The 15,831-nt window shown below is 43.2% G+C and overlaps 1 protein-coding gene across 9 annotated transcripts in view; it reads right to left on the reverse strand.

Moving 5' to 3' along the window:
• The window catches only part of Elf2 (E74 like ETS transcription factor 2), an 84,025-nt gene that overhangs the window by 30,663 nt on the left and 37,531 nt on the right, over positions 1-15,831 (reverse strand). For 2 of the 9 annotated variants that reach the window (XM_021157612.2, XM_021157611.2), the window contains exon 2: positions 13,955-14,057. The exons of the other annotated variants lie outside the window; for them this stretch is intronic. The gene's annotated coding sequence lies outside the window, so the exon portion shown is untranslated. The remainder of the gene's footprint in view (positions 1-13,954; positions 14,058-15,831) is intronic. 9 annotated transcript variants of the gene reach the window in all.

Raw genomic sequence — 15,831 nt, forward strand, 5'->3', positions numbered from 1 at the left:
GATTTCATCACTAACAGTTCTTCTAACACCATAACCGCCCTGCAACGTTACTGTGAATTCACTGTATTTTTACATGGACTTCACCTGCCAGTCTTCACTTGGAATAAATGAAGCTATGATCATGGAAGAGTGTCACCAAATTTTTATGTTTCTTTCTATTACACTTTGAATGTTTTATTTCGGGGAGAGACAGGCACATGCCACCGCACATGTGTGGAGGTCAGAGAAAAACTGGGGGGAATCAGCCCCCTCCTCGAGTCTGAGGGTTTTGGGGAATGAACACAGGATGTCAGACTTGACGGCATGTGCTTTTACCCACTGACATCTCACAGCCCTGATTACACTTTAAACATTCCCAGCAGGTATTCTCTTATTTGTCAATACTTCATACATATATAAACTGCATTCTAATTACATGTCCTTCCCACTCCTATTAAGCTGCCTCCTCCTTAGAAATGCCTTTCCCACAATAACGATGTTTTATTTTGTGAACCACTGAATTTATCCAGGGCCATCTGTGTGATCCTGAGGTTGGAACTTTCCACTGGAGGACGGTGGGCTCACCAATAGGCTCACAACTAAAAGCAGACTCTCCCCTCCTAGAACGTTTCGGCATCCAGCAGTCCAGCAGGGAAGGGTAGGGCGCCACCCCCATCCACAGCTGCCTGGTGGCAGGACTGGTCCTGTACAGTTCCTCGGGCAGGTAACTGATCTTCCAGAGTTCAAGACAGAACAGCTGCGCCAGGCCCACGGTGGCATTCTGCACACAGCCCTTCTCCTTATTTTCCAGCTCTTGAGTTCTTCCCACTTCTCGTTCCGAGGTGTTTTCTGAGCCTTGGAGGTGGTGATGGAAATGTCCTGTTTAGGGCTGAACATTCATCCATCCTTTATTCTCAGCACCTAGGGCAGCTGTGGGGCTCTAAGTTCACAGCAGAGAGGAGCTTCTGTCACTAAGAGTAAGTGAGCATTTGTCCGTGGCCGTGAGCCTAGATGCTCATAAGGCACTTTGAGCCAATATCAGTTGAAACAGCAGTACTAAGTCTGCCACTAGGGCCTGTAACTTCCCAGCCATGTGTTTCTGATGAGGTTTAAAGTTCCATACACGGGTTTCCTCCTGCATTTCCAGCCTCAGATCCCAAGCAGAGACGGTGAACACACTTTTCTAGCAGGTTGGTTTGGAAATTCACAGTCCTGGACATCATCCAGGCTGCCAGGAGTGGTGCAAGTGCCGTTACCTCCACAGTCTTTATTTTTCAAATATTTAAAGACTCTTTCTTTCTTTCTTTCTTTCTTTCTTTCTTTCTTTCTTTTTCTTCCTTCCTTCCTTCCTTCCTTCCTTCCTTCCTTTCCTCCCTCCCTCCCTCCCTCCCTCCCTTCCTCTCTTTTTTCTCTTTCACTCTTGCATTGTTACATTGTTTTGGTTTTTTCTTAGTTTGTCTGTTTGTTTTTCAAGAAAGGGTTTCTCTGTGTAGCCCTGGCTGTCCTGGAACTTGCTCTGTAGACCAGGCTGACCCTGAACTCAACATCTGCCTCTGCCTCGACATGTGCTGCCACCACCAGCGAGATTCTTTTTTTTTTTAATTCACCTGTGTGTGTGTGAGTATACGCTGTATGCATGTAGATTTCTTTCAAGGGTGTCAGATCTCCTAGAGCAGGGGTTACAGGCAACCATGAGCCACATGATATGGAACCATGCTGGCAACTGGGCTCAGGCCCTCTGGGAAAGCAGGAAGTGCTGCTAACCATTCGACCATCTCTGTAGCCTCCCCCAATACTATTATTTAACTATGGCAACTGTTTTACACCTTGGTTTTTCATTTCTGCCTCACAGCTATGTTGTTAAATACTCATAAGTTAATTTCAGAACTCCTCACCCAGGTGTTAAGAGCCCCCTTGTCTCAATCCAAGATATTCACCCTAAACTCTTTTTATCACTGTCATTCCCCTCAGTTATTATTTTTTGAGATATTTATCCATTTTATAAATTTTATTTTGTTTTTAAAAATCTATTAGGTTTCTACCTGTTTCTATGTTTGACCTAATTTGCTGAGTCTATTATAAAGAACAGATGTGTTTAAGACCACCTATCATTTTCCACATTTGTTGGATAAAAATTAACTTATTCTCTGATCTCACCCCCAGTTTAGTATTTTGCAAGCCATATTCTTGGTTTTGTTTGGTTTTGATTTGATTGTGTCCCATAGCCCACACACTGGCCCAAACTCTTGAGCATCTCGCCTCAACCTCCGGATGGTAGGGACTACAGGCACATGCGACCTTGAAGCTACAACTTGTCTTACTCACACTGCTTGACACAATCCCTTCCAGCCTTCTACCCCCACCTACTGCAGCAGCTAAAGAACGCAAACTTCAACTGCACAACTTGTCAGTCTCTACATAAGCCACACAACTCTCACTGCTCTCTCCTGGCTCATGATGTCTTCTCAATAAACAAACAAGCAAAAAAATAGCCTACTGTAACTTTATGGAGCAAATCATGAAAATTCAATCAAATATATGCAAACATAATATAGCTGGGTAAAAGTTCACGAGTCCATGAACTCACTGAGTCAGCTGTTCCCTCTGAATCCAGTGACTTCCAATCCTTGAGTTCACCACCTATAAACTGAAACTCGTTGAGGGGATAGCATTGGTACTGACCATGGCAGCCCTCTTCCTTGGAACAACTGTTTACTGGCTGTTAGAATGACATTATGCAGGTGCTCAGAGTGGAGAAAGCTGCTCAGAACACTGCTGTCTCATAAGGAACTCGAGCGGCAGTGAGGTTTGTTGGTTAAAACAAGATCTCACTCTGTAGCCTGGGCTGGTCTTGAACTCACAATCCTTCTGCCTCAGCCTCCCAAGTACTGGGATTACAGGTTCCCCCATGGATGTCATTACTGACGGAGAGGGAGTCTTAGAGCCAATGCATTTGGTGGTGAACTCAAGGATTGGAAGAGCAGAGTAGCTCGTGCCTGTAATCCACACTTGAGAAGTGAAAGGGAGGCAAGGTGAGAAGTTTAAACAATCCTCTACTACATTGAGAGTCTGAGGCTAGCCTGAGCTACCTGAGGCCCTAGCTCAGAAAGAACAAAAAGAAAAACAAAAAGCTGTAATTGTTTCCCATCTGCTACTCCAGACAACAAAGGCCTATAAAAGCACAAAAGCACCACCAGATGGCACCAAACCACAGCCAGACTGAATCAATTTGGCTAACTTACAGCCAGCGACTTGCAGAGCCAATGCACACAACCTTTCTCACTCCCAAAATCTCACTCACAGTCTCCACATTTTTCTTTCTCCTCTGCACAAAACCATCCAATTTACACTATCTTCACATTTCCAAAAAGTCCAAACCATTTCTCGTGGTTTGAATTTTTGGGAAGTATTTACTACCTAGTTTATCTCAAAGCTGTCGATGCTAACCTGTAAGGAAAAATGTCAAAGGAGGAAATGAAAGATGGAAGGCATTCTGTTCTAGGAGCAGATTATGTTGGGGCTAAGAAATGGCTCAACCATGAAGGGCAATCCCTGCTCCTCCAAAGGACCCCACTTTGGTTCCCAGCACACACATCAGGTGACTCACAGCCATCTGTATGCACCTCCAGCTCCCGGAGATCCAGTGCCCTCTTCTGGCCTCCAAAGTAACCTTCACCATGTGACTTACACTCATACACATGAAATCAATACTTAAAAACAAACAAACAAACAAAAAACCTAGAGTATATCATGACCTAGTAGAACCTTTTAAAGACTTGCTTTTTTAATTTGTGTGTGTGTATATAAATACATAAATTATTTCATGTGTGTGAGATGTGTTTAGCCTGCTTGTGTCTGTGCACCACCTTTCAAGTAGTGGGTGTGGAGGTCAAAGGCGGCAGTGGATGTCCTGAAACTGGAGTTAAGATGTTTGAGCCACCATCCAAGGGCTGACTCAAACCTGGGTCTGCTGGAGGAACCATCAAGGATCTTAATCACTGGGCAATCTCTGCAGCCCAACACCCAACAGAACTTAATAGAAGCAGTTAAAAGTCAGTATGTGTGTTTGTGTGTTGAGAGGGAATGTGATACTACAAGTCTTCACAGGTGCTTGAAGGTGGGCTCTTGAGCCTGCTAACTCTGAGCTGAAATACCTGCTTCTACACTCAGAAGTTATTCAGCATGGTGGTGTTGAGAGTAAATTATGTTAATATATAAAATCCTCAGAACTACTCCTAGCAATATAATAATGAAACTTTGTATATATTTTGTTATGGCTTTTTGTTATTATTTTTGTTGTTGCTTTTCAGTTTTGTTTGCCCTTATTACTTTTAAATATATGAAAGGAGGCAAATTTCAGTGTCTTCAGTTCCTAAAGTAATTCCAGGCAATAGTGACACATAATCCCACAACTTGGAAGGCAGAAGCCAAGGCAAGAAGGAACCTGACAAAAAGCAACACAACAACAACAAAACCCCAGGTTGGCTTAGCTGTAGAATGCTTGAACTGCATTTGATGGGGCCTGAGTTTAACTCCCAGTCAGCACTGCACAGAACAATAATAATCATTGACTGAACTTCACATTATGTGCAATTAGAACTCACCCTAATGATCTAAAGGGAGAAAGGGGAAAGAAAGGATGGAGAAAGGTAGGAACACCTTTACACACACACACACACACACACACACACACACACACACTGATGGCATGTAGGACGTTAGCTTATCCGATGTTGACTTACTAGCTTCTCTGTCCCTAAAGCAATTACCTGTCATCCATGTCCTTAACAGTGAAATGTATTCATTTTTCTCTTTCTTTTTTTTAAGACCTTTGTTCCCCTGTCTCTTTATGTAGCCCTGGCTGTCCTGGAACTCAATCTGTAGACCAGGCTAGCCTCAGTCTCATGGAGATTCACCTGTCTCCCAAATGCTCCCATTAAAGGCCTGCACACCATGCCTGGCTTTAATGACAAAGTTTAATGTGGCCTACACTAAGATTAAGCATCTCAACTGTAAGGGGACAGGACAAGGCATTTGGTCTCCACTGCTTGAGAACAAGGACCCACCAGCCTACTTCAGTCTGTTTCTAAATATTATGTGAAGAAGACTGTCCGTTGTTACATAATCTGATTTATGATAAAAAGCTTCGAAGTATGATGAGCTTACACGTTCTCTATATCAAGTCCCCAAAGGCAGAAACTGCTCATCCTGTCTGTCACTGCAGCCCACGCGTTAAGCAGTACCTGGCTTTATCACTTCTTTGCATGTATTTATTGCATATTGGAAAGGCGCCCATGCCACAGTCCAAGTGTGGGGGTCAGAAGACAACGTTCAGGGGCAGTCCTCTCCTTCTGTCATGTGAGCTCTGGGGATCAAGCTCACATCTGCAAGTGCGGGGTCAAGCACCTTTAGTCCCCAAGCTATCACAGCAGCTCTTACTCAAGAATCAAGGTTAGTAATGCATTGTTATTCTTTCCAGGACACAAAAGAACTGTAGTATCTTTTACACACACCCCATTACTATAGTAGTTGTATCAGAGTAAGGAAGTACAAAAATTACTGCGTTCCCAGCAGTCAAGGGAGATTATGAAAACATGTCCTGTGACCAACAACATGGGTACCACTTAGACTTATTAGACTGAAAATTGTCAAGCCAAGCCACAGACCCATTAAACCAGAAACGTACCCACCAGGTATGATGGTGACCAACTGTGGCCCAATGTACCAGAAAGGCTGAGGCAGGAGGACCATTTGACCTCACAAGTTAGTAGCCAGCCTAAGTAACAAATATAACAAGACCTCATCTTAAAAAAACAAAAATTCTATCCTAGCAGTGTGTATTTTTACAAGCCCTTCAACTAATTCTAATATGTGCTCAGATTTGAAAAGCAATGGTTTTAAAAAAAAAATGTTCTGTCATACAGATAGGGGGGAAAAACAATATAAGATTCAATGAAACTAAATGACATGAAAAACTAGCACAATACATGAGAGGTTGGTTTTTTTTCACCACTTAAAGCAGAGCCGGGAGCTTTAGTGTTGTCGCTGTAGTGTAGAACACTTGCTTAGATGTGTGAGACCCTCAGTGTAATGCCGGGGGGGGGGGGGCTGGAAAGACGGTTGAAGGGGCACAACCACTTGCCATACAAGTATGACTCTCTGAGTCTGCCTCCCAGAACCCGCCGCAGGAGAGAACTGACTCCTGAAAGTTGTCCTCTGACCTCTACACTTGCTTCATGGCACACGCTTGCTCACATACAGAAAGACAACAGTAATGAAGGGCTTTTAAAGGAAAGAAGAGGGCAGAAGGATGGTTTAGGCAGGGGTAAAGGTGCGGACCACCAAGCCCTGGACCCACATGGTGAAAGGGAAGAACTGACACCTACAGGTTGTCCTCTTTGACAAACCGCATGGAGTGTGTGTGTGTGTGTGTGTGTGTGTGTGTGTATGAGAGAGAGAGAGAGAGAGAACACACCTGGATCAGGCATCATAAGGTTGAATTTAATGTGTAATTAATATATGACACAGTTAAACTTAGTACATACCACATTTTAATGTTTTTTATGCCTATGACATATTTTTAATGATTATCTTATATGTATGAGTATTCTGCCTGCATGTTTGTCTGTGCACCACATTCAATGTGTGCAGTGCCCTGGCGGTCAGAAGACCACATTGGATCTCCTGACACTGAAGTTACAGATGGCTGCGAGCCACCATGTGGGAGCTGGGAATCCAACACTGATCCTTTGGAAGGGTATAGCCAATCAATATTGCTGAGCCACCTCTTCAGCACCTACCGGACATATTAGTTATTAGTGAGAAAAAAAGAATAGAAGCACAGTAGAATGCAGAGCACCTTCCTAAAGCTTCAGCCTTCACTACAGTCCTCCCTCATGTTGTGGTGACCCTGACCATAAAGTTCTATTTGTTGCTACTTCATAACTGTAAGTTCGCTGCTGCTATGAATCATAATATAAATATCTGCTTTACTCTGCTCTCAGGCAACCTCAGGGAAAGGGTTAAACCCCACAGGTTGAGAAACTCTGGTGTAGAGGAAGAGAGCCTGATGAAATGTTCAGGGGCAGTTAAAATAACAAAGCCAGCCAGTGACTGGGCAGATAGAGGCACTTAAGACAAAGCCTGAGAACTGGAGTTTGATCTCCCAGATTTCCAGATGGAAAGAGAGTCCTCTAACCTCTACACATCCACCATGGCGGGGCATGCGCACACCCACAAGTAAATATAAAAAAATTAACAAATACACGGGTGAGAATTAAGAACAACACTTCACTGGCTTGTAAATGAAGTTCAACATGTCTTTTATTGTTGTAGTTTTTGTTTTTTGAAACAGGGTTTCTCTGTGTAGCTCTGGCTATCCCGGAACTCGCTCTGTAGACCAGGCTAACCTCAAACCCTCTGCCTCCCGAGTGCTGGGGCTAACGGTGTGTATCACCACATCCAGCTTACCTGTGACTTTCTGAGCAATATTACATGCGTATTTTTACACTATGCTGCATTTGCTATAGATATCCCAAAGTAGAAGTTAGAGTGAGCACTACTTTGTAATGACCGCCATAAAACAGAACCTATGCAGGAGTTAGAGGCCTATGAACTACACAGTGAGTTCCAGGCCAGACTGAGACAGGTAGTCAAGGTCCTGACTCAAAATTACATACATCCATGCATACATGCATGCATGCATGCACACACACACACACACACACACACACACACACACACATACACACACACACACAAACTAACTAGTAAGCATGCCCCCAACTCCAGGACAGGGTGAGAGAGAGGAGGTGCAGCAAACTCAGAGAGGATGGCATGGACGCTGCCCTGAAAACAAGCTTGGCTTTTTTAAAGAGCAGACTGTCAGGCGCAGACAACCGCTTGCTAAGGAAGGTCCCAGAAGACTCTTGAATGAGTTCGATGGAATATTCATACTCACTCTTCTGAACATTCCAGCAGACATAGAGGGCCACGCAGACATAGAGGGCCACACAGGCATAGAGGGCCACGCAGGCAGGCATGCTTCACACCAGTACTCACAGCTACTTCAATAACACGGATGCAATGACTGAAAACGGTTGCATCACGGCAACTCGTCTTTATTCAAAGAAAAGCTTTAGCAGAAAACATCTTGTGTGGGTACTGGCACTTGCCAACCAGCACTTAAGGAGATTGCCTTAATTATTGTCTATTGCCGTGATGAGATGCTGCAACCAAGACAAGATTGTATAGTTTCAGAGGGTAAGAAAGAGTCCATGACCATCACTGTGGGGAGCATGGTGGCAGACATGGCCCTAGGACAGCTGATTCTGTCTCACATCTTGAGACAGAATCACGTGGCAGAGAGACTCAGAATGACAGGAGTCATTTGAAACCTCAAAACACCCCCAGTGACACACCTTCTCCAACAAAGCCACACCTTCTAATCCTCCCTGAGAAGTTCCACCACCTGGGTACCAAGTATTTGAATATATGAGCCTCCTGGGGCCCTTCTCATTCCCAGCACGGTAGCGGGGAGCATCCCAAACAAGCCTTTCATGTGCAGGCAAACACACAACCGCTGAGATACATCTGCTGCCAGTGCTGTTATCCTTTCTAGTGAGCACTGTACACACCCACCACTTCAAAAGTTTGAAAAACTTACAGTCAGAGAAATGCCACTTTAATAATGGAAGGAAAAAGTATCCCAAGCCAGTAATAAAACTAATTCTGCAAGTGCCAAAATAAAATGAAGCTTTAAACCATCAACTTAGAATATACTTAAGTCCTAATCTTAGCCCCAAAGGGGGCCTCACACAGCATGTGTGGCCCAGCATCTGTTATGAGCAAAGACAGACATATGTAAGGCAGATGCCAGGAACATCTGCATACGCCAGCAAAGAAAGCTAGCATGCAGTTAAGCGTGAATGCTGGGATAACTGGCCCTTCATTTTCATAGAAGAGCGTCCTAGTTGGGAGAAAGAATACACATGAGGCATGCTAGTTCACAACTCTATTGTATGAAGTTATCATTTTAAACAGGATACCACAAGTCCCTATTCATTTTGGTATTTCCCTGCTTCAAGTTATTATTTTATCACATATATGATACATATATTAGATAGATAGATAGATAGATAGATAGATAGATATCCCTATTAAAAAATGACCTGAGTGAACAATGTCAGGTGTCTCATCTAGCTTCCTGTATTGTTTAGCAAGCATTCTTCTTAACATGCATGCACACTGCTTAGCATGCGTCTTATCAGTGACTTCAAGCTGATGAGTGCATGGTTCTTGTACTAAATCACGTTTTTTATTCCCCATCCTTGTAAGAAACTACAAGTAATTTAGTAAGAACTAAAAGCTCACTTCTTTTTGGCAACTAAATGACCATGTAGGATTTCACACTAGTGCAGCAGTGACCCCACCCCCATGGTTACTATGGGAACCATGATGCAAGAGTAATCAGGAGAGTACAGGAGACGTACAATCCTGCCAAGGTTTACAACACCCATAACAACTCAGTGGGCATGTGTTGATATTTTTGTCCATGTTTTAAATTTTGTACATTGCTTTTTTTTTTTTTTTAATTCCATCATATGCCAGGCAGTGGTGGCACACACCTTTAATCCCAGCACGCAGGAATCAGAGGCAGACTAATCTCTGTAAATTTGAGGCCAGCCTGGTCTACAGAGCTAGTTCTGAGACAGCCAAGATTACACAAAGAAACCCTGTCTCTCACAAACAAAGCAAAACAAAACAAAAAAACCAAAGCAAAACAAAAATCCATCATAAACATTTTTACATATTTTATTGTATAGGTCCTTCCTTAAGCATAACCTTTCCATATAGCATTCTATACTATATAGCATTGTAGCATGTAGTATGACATGAGGCCCCAAACACTGTCTCTCCATGCCAGTAACGCCTAAAGTGTTGAAAAGTAGGGAAAATGTTTCAAGACAACTTTTATGTATAGATATCAAAACCAAAAGGAAAACATTAACTTGGGCTTCCTAGCCCAAAGGATTAGAATAATGTTCCTACATAGTCCCTCCAATTCAACAAAGAGAGTGCGCTCCTTCAGGCCAGACACTGTGTATCATGCAGGTCACAGTAAGAACCACACTCTACCGACCGTGCACGTGGAGGACAGCGAGGGCACTGACTCCTCCCCTTCTGCATGAGCACCACTCTAGGTGCCAGCTCCTTCCTCCGCAGGAAAGGACGCCTACCCAACTATGCATCTTAATTGCTACAACTTTTACCTCAACTCAGAGTGGACGGTAGAAAGTGTTTTGTTTATTACTATAAACATTTTGGAAACAACTACATCTGCATGAGGTGTTTTAATTGGCTTAAAACTTACAGACACTTCTTTACTTCCCTTTAATAAAGCTAAGGACCTGGACACAAAGCTTCCAACGCCTTTTCCTCCCCTCCCCTTCCTCCCCACACTGGATCTCCTCTGGCAACTCAGAGAAGCTGTTCCCCCAGACCTTTCCATTTCTACCTGGCTGGCTGGTTACTCCAAACCCTTCACAAACAGCTTTCTCAGAGAGGCATTCTCTGTGGGATTCCCATGTTCTCTATTACCATATATGGCATAAATTTGTTTAATCTTCTCTACAAAGCTGAAGGCCTACTGAGAGCAAAGGCTCTTGTTAGCCACATGAAAAGTCAGCTCTGACCTGGCACCCAGCAGGCCCTCAGTGAGTGCAGGCAGATCACTAAATAGATGCCTGGCCCTGCCTCCAAAGTATGTTTGGTAATACATTCTTAGCTATAACCCAGGACCCTGAAACCTTCCCTCCTCCGCCATGCCTGGAAAGCTCTGAGTTGGTCAGATAGACGATGAAAGGGAAGAGGCAGGGCCAAAGCATTAACAACATTAGGGACTACAGTTAATAAAATTGGCTTGTATTAGAGATGGTTATGAAAAAGCAGATTTTATCTTCTCTTGTCACAGAACCAGACATGTTTATTATTCCTGCCCACAGTGCATGTGTCAATAGCATCGTGTTGTAAACCCTAAAAATGAGGCAATAGATTTTAGAGCATAGATCATTATATTAAGGCCTCTCCTCAGCTAAATTAGTAACATTTGTAATAGATATACTGTTATCTAGCAAAATTTAAGTATTTTAAGAGTTTTGTCTTCATGAACACTTCATTTTGTATCTGTGTATGATGTATGTATGTATGTATGTATGTATGCATGCATGCATGTATGTATGTATGCATGCACATTCACTTGTGTGCATGGGTACCACACAGTGTGTGTGGAGTCAGAAGACAACTTCAGATGTTGGTCCTCATCTTCCATGCTGTTTTGGAGACAGATTCTCTACTGTAGACTTCTCCAGCCCCCAACCCCCCTTAAACTAGCCTGTCTCCTTCAACTGTCTGTCTTTTTTCTTCTTACTTTTTCTTTCTTTTTTTGGTTTCAAGACAAGGTTTCTCTATGTAGCCCTGGCTGTCCTAGAACTTGCTCTGTAGACAGGTTGGTCAAACTCACAGAGCTCTGCTTGCCTCTGCCTCCCGAGTGCTGGGATGAAAGGCGTGCCACCACTGCCCGGTGCTAGTGTTTCTTTTTTAAAAAACTGAAGGAAAAAAAAAGGGAAAGAAAAAATCTTAAGTACAAAAGAACTAATATTATAGTTTCTAAAACCAACAAAAATCCTTACCGCCGGGCGTGGTGGCGCACCCCGTTAATCCCAGCACTCGGGAGGGAGAGGCAGGTGGATTTCTGAGTTGGAGGCCAGCCTGGTCTACAAAGTGAGTTCCAGGACAGTCAGGGATATACAGAAAAACCCTGTCTTAAAAAAACAAAACAAAACAAAAATATCCTTCCTAGTGACCTCTTGTTAACGTATTTTTCATCTTCTCTTATCAAACACGTGTTTGAGAGGCAGTGATGGCCTACACCTTTGCGCCCAGTACACGGGAGGCAGTGATGATGGATTTCTGGGTTCGAGGCCAGCCTGCTCTGAGTTGCAGGACAGCCAGGGCTACACAGGGAAACCCTGACTCAAGAAACAAACACAAACAAACAAACAAACAAACAAACAAACCCCCAGCAACTGAAACACTGATGTTTAGATAAATAGTACCTTAAATGGTTCGTTTTTATTTCTGCTTACCAATTGGCAGAACAACTACTTGCTTTAGGCCATTTTTTTACTTTGTGTGTGCCTATAGCGTACACACACTTGTACTTGGGTACTCAAAGTCTAGACAAAGGCTTTGGGTTATCTGGAGCTGGAGTTACAGGCAGTTGTAAGCATCTGGATGTGGGAGCTGGGTACTAAATTCAGGTCTTTGCAAGGTCAGCAGCCGTCCTAACCACAGAGCATCTCCAGCCCATCTTTCTTGTTTTTAAGGCAGACTCTAACTACACAGTTTTTGGTAACCTTTAACTAAGGGTCCTCCTGCCTCAACCTCACAAATGCTGGGAGTGGAAGCATCACACTCAGCAAACGCTTGGGGTTTTAGAATCTTGTCTTGAGAGGCAGTGACGAAGTCTGGAAGCTAAGTAAGCTCACATAAGGACTCTCCACTGCAGCCCTCTCCTCTATAGCCCTCTACACTGCATCTCTCCACATCACTGCAGCCCTCCATACTGCGGCACTCCACACTGCAGCCCTCTCCACTGCGGCCATCCACACTGCAGCCCTCTACACTGCAGCCCTCTCCTCTATAGCCCTCCACACTACATCTCTCCACATCACTGCAGCCCTCTTCACTGCAGCCCTCCATACTGCGGCACTCCACNTCCACATCACTGCAGCCCTCTTCACTGCAGCCCTCCATACTGCGGCACTCCACACTGCAGCCCTCTCCTCTATAGCCCTCCACACTACATCTCTCTACATCACTGCAGCCCTCTTCGCTGCAGCCCTCCATACTGCGGCACTCCACACTGCAGCCCTCTACACTGCAGCCCTCTCCTCTATAGCCCTCTACACTACATCTCTCCACATCACTGCAGCCCTCCATACTGCGGCACTCCACACTGCAGCCCTCTACACTGCAGCCCTCTCCTCTATAGCCCTCTACACTGCATCTCTTCACATCTCTACAGCCCTCTTCACTGCAGCCCTCCATACTGCGGCACTCCACACTGCAGCCCTCTACACTGCAGCCCTCTACACTGCAGCCATCCACACTGCAGCCCTCTACACTGCAGTCCTCTCTGCTGCGGCCCTCCAGACTGTGGCCCTCCACACTGCAGCCCTCCACACTGCAGCCCTCCACACTGCAGCCCATCCCCATTTATCACAGACTAGATATTTTAATGTCTAATTCCAAGTAAATGGAAATTGGATATTTGGAGAAGATTCATAATTATAAAATATCACATTTCAATAATTCTATGACGCAGGTTTTCACACTTTGCCGTCTCTGAATTGCCATCTCTGTGCCTTATAATTGATGGTTTCTCACTGTGTGTAAATTGGAAGCATCTTCTTCCTCTACTGGTAAAAAAAGTCATGGTTTTTAACTACTGATGGCCTCTCAGACTAAATGAAACATAGATATTAAAATATTAAAGCTCTTCTCCAATAATGCCTTCTAGACAACTTAGTCACAGTAAAATTATAATTCAGTTCATTCCAGAAAGAAAACTCAATTAACTTTTAGATTTATGTTTTACCAACCCCAAGAAAGCAGACAATTGAAAGGAAACATTTTAAAGGACTTAGAAAACATCTGTATTGGAAGAACATGGAAACAACAGAAGGGAGAGAGGAGGCCTCAGACCATGCTGGAACTTACCCACAGGGGTAGTTACAAGGCAAAGTGAGGGGACAACACGGGAAGAAAACCACTCAGGTGAAAAAAATGCTACTTTATCATTTCTTCTTAAGGAGGAATTTTTGTCATTCTTTAAACACAAATATGATAAAGTAGATGAAATAACTGTAACAATAACACCGTAACATTCTTAATAAATTAAAAGCCGACCTACCAGCATTGTCTTCCTTCTGGCTCAATCTGTCTCACCTTCAGGGAATCCTAGGACTGGGGCTCCTTGCCAGGTCCCCAGTTTCTCAAGTCGATCTTCTACCTCCCTGTGGCAACAATATTTTCTAATTAAAAGAGTCCTTTTGTGCCACAGGGAGGATTTCTGATGGTATAACAAATACGGAATTTACCACAGCTCATCATTAAGTCAGACTCGGCCTAAGTCTTCAAGACAGAAATCCGGCTTCTGGTATTTCAATAAAGAAATCTGACTTTATTTTTTCAAACTGTGCTTATAAACCTTTACTTTCATTTATTAAAAAGTAACCATTGGTTTCTTATTAAATTACACAAAAAAGTTTATTCTTCTAAATTTCAACTAATCTTTAAATACAAATTTTTGTTGCCCACTAAAACAGTATTTATATATTTGTTGTACATTTATGAGTGTGTATGTGAGAATGCGTGTGTCAGGACAAGTTATGGAAGTCAGAGGTTGTTAACCTTCAAGGTTCTATTCTTTCACTCCGCCATGTAGGGTCGTTAGGCTTGTGGTGGCAAGCACCTTTACCCACTGAGCCATCGTGCCAGCCCATAAAAACAGATTTTTTTTTAAAAGCTTCTTGGTAACTAAGTACGACGATAACTTTTAATGCCTTGGTGGCTGAATACAAAGCAAGGTGTCGCCTCGCCTACTCAAAGGAGAGGTGCAAGAGCCTTTAAAAGACTAGAAAGATCTACCAGTGATGCATTCCAAGAACAACTAGAAGAAAATAACACAACAACTTCACACAGCAGCGCTCTGCCGATCATGGCAGCACAGGGAATTGCTCCAGCTACATGGGAAGCTGGGGCAGAAGGACTGACTGCTGGAACCCGTGGTTTGGAGCCAATCTGGGCAGCATAAGACATATCAAATAATAATATAAATTTTAAAAGATTAATCTATGCCAATACTAAAACTATATTATTTAGATCCTTAAAAGTAGCAATCTGTCTCACTGATGGTGATGACTTTCAGTTTGCTTATTCTTTGTAATGCTTCCTAATTTTTCCATTGCTCTTACTGTAAAAAAAAATAGATATAATCAATTATTAAAAATCAATGGTATATATATGACCACATTCAGGTATTTTTGGATGACTTTCAAAATTCTGAGTAACATTAGGTCATTCAACAAAGAAATACTGAAGACTTTATATAAACTTTTATATATAAATATATATTATTCTCCCTTTTTCTTTCTTCATTTTCTTGTCTGAAACTGGGTCTGGTTCCATGTAGTCCAGGTTGGACTCAGTCACCATCCTCCTGCCTCAGTTTCCCCAGTCTTGAGACTGCAGGTAAGTTTCACCACACCTGGCCATAAAATGGTTCTTCACTAAGATAAAAAACTTAGTGCTTTGTAGTTCCTGACTACCTTTCATATGTTCAAACAACACACGCAAAATCCACCACACACACAGACACACACACACACACACAAAAATCCACCACACACAATTTCAAGGTTACTTTTATCCTTACTATGAAGGAAAAGGACATCTGCAAGAACCACATAAAAAGTAACTCTCCAGAGAGCATGATGGGAGGTCAGAGAGTGATTAATGTTGACAGTAACAACTGTACAAAGTCTCGGGTACAGGGGGCTAGAACAGAGTGCTAAGCAGATTACAGGTGATAAAATGGAAGAGGAAGCTCAGTGTGTTTTGAAAAGTCCTTCTGAAAGGCAGGAAGGAAGAGAGCAGGGAGAATAGTTTCCACAAAGGACGCACTTTTAGATGACCCAAGGGCCACTGAGCTTGGCAGAAGACTGACCTTTGAAATCTAGCAAACAAAGAGCAGTACAGTGGCTGACAAGCAAAGTGAGCTGTAGTCGG

This window comes from Mus caroli, chromosome 3 (assembly GCF_900094665.2).
Source record: "Mus caroli chromosome 3, CAROLI_EIJ_v1.1, whole genome shotgun sequence".
NCBI classification, from domain to species: Eukaryota; Metazoa; Chordata; class Mammalia; order Rodentia; family Muridae; genus Mus; species Mus caroli.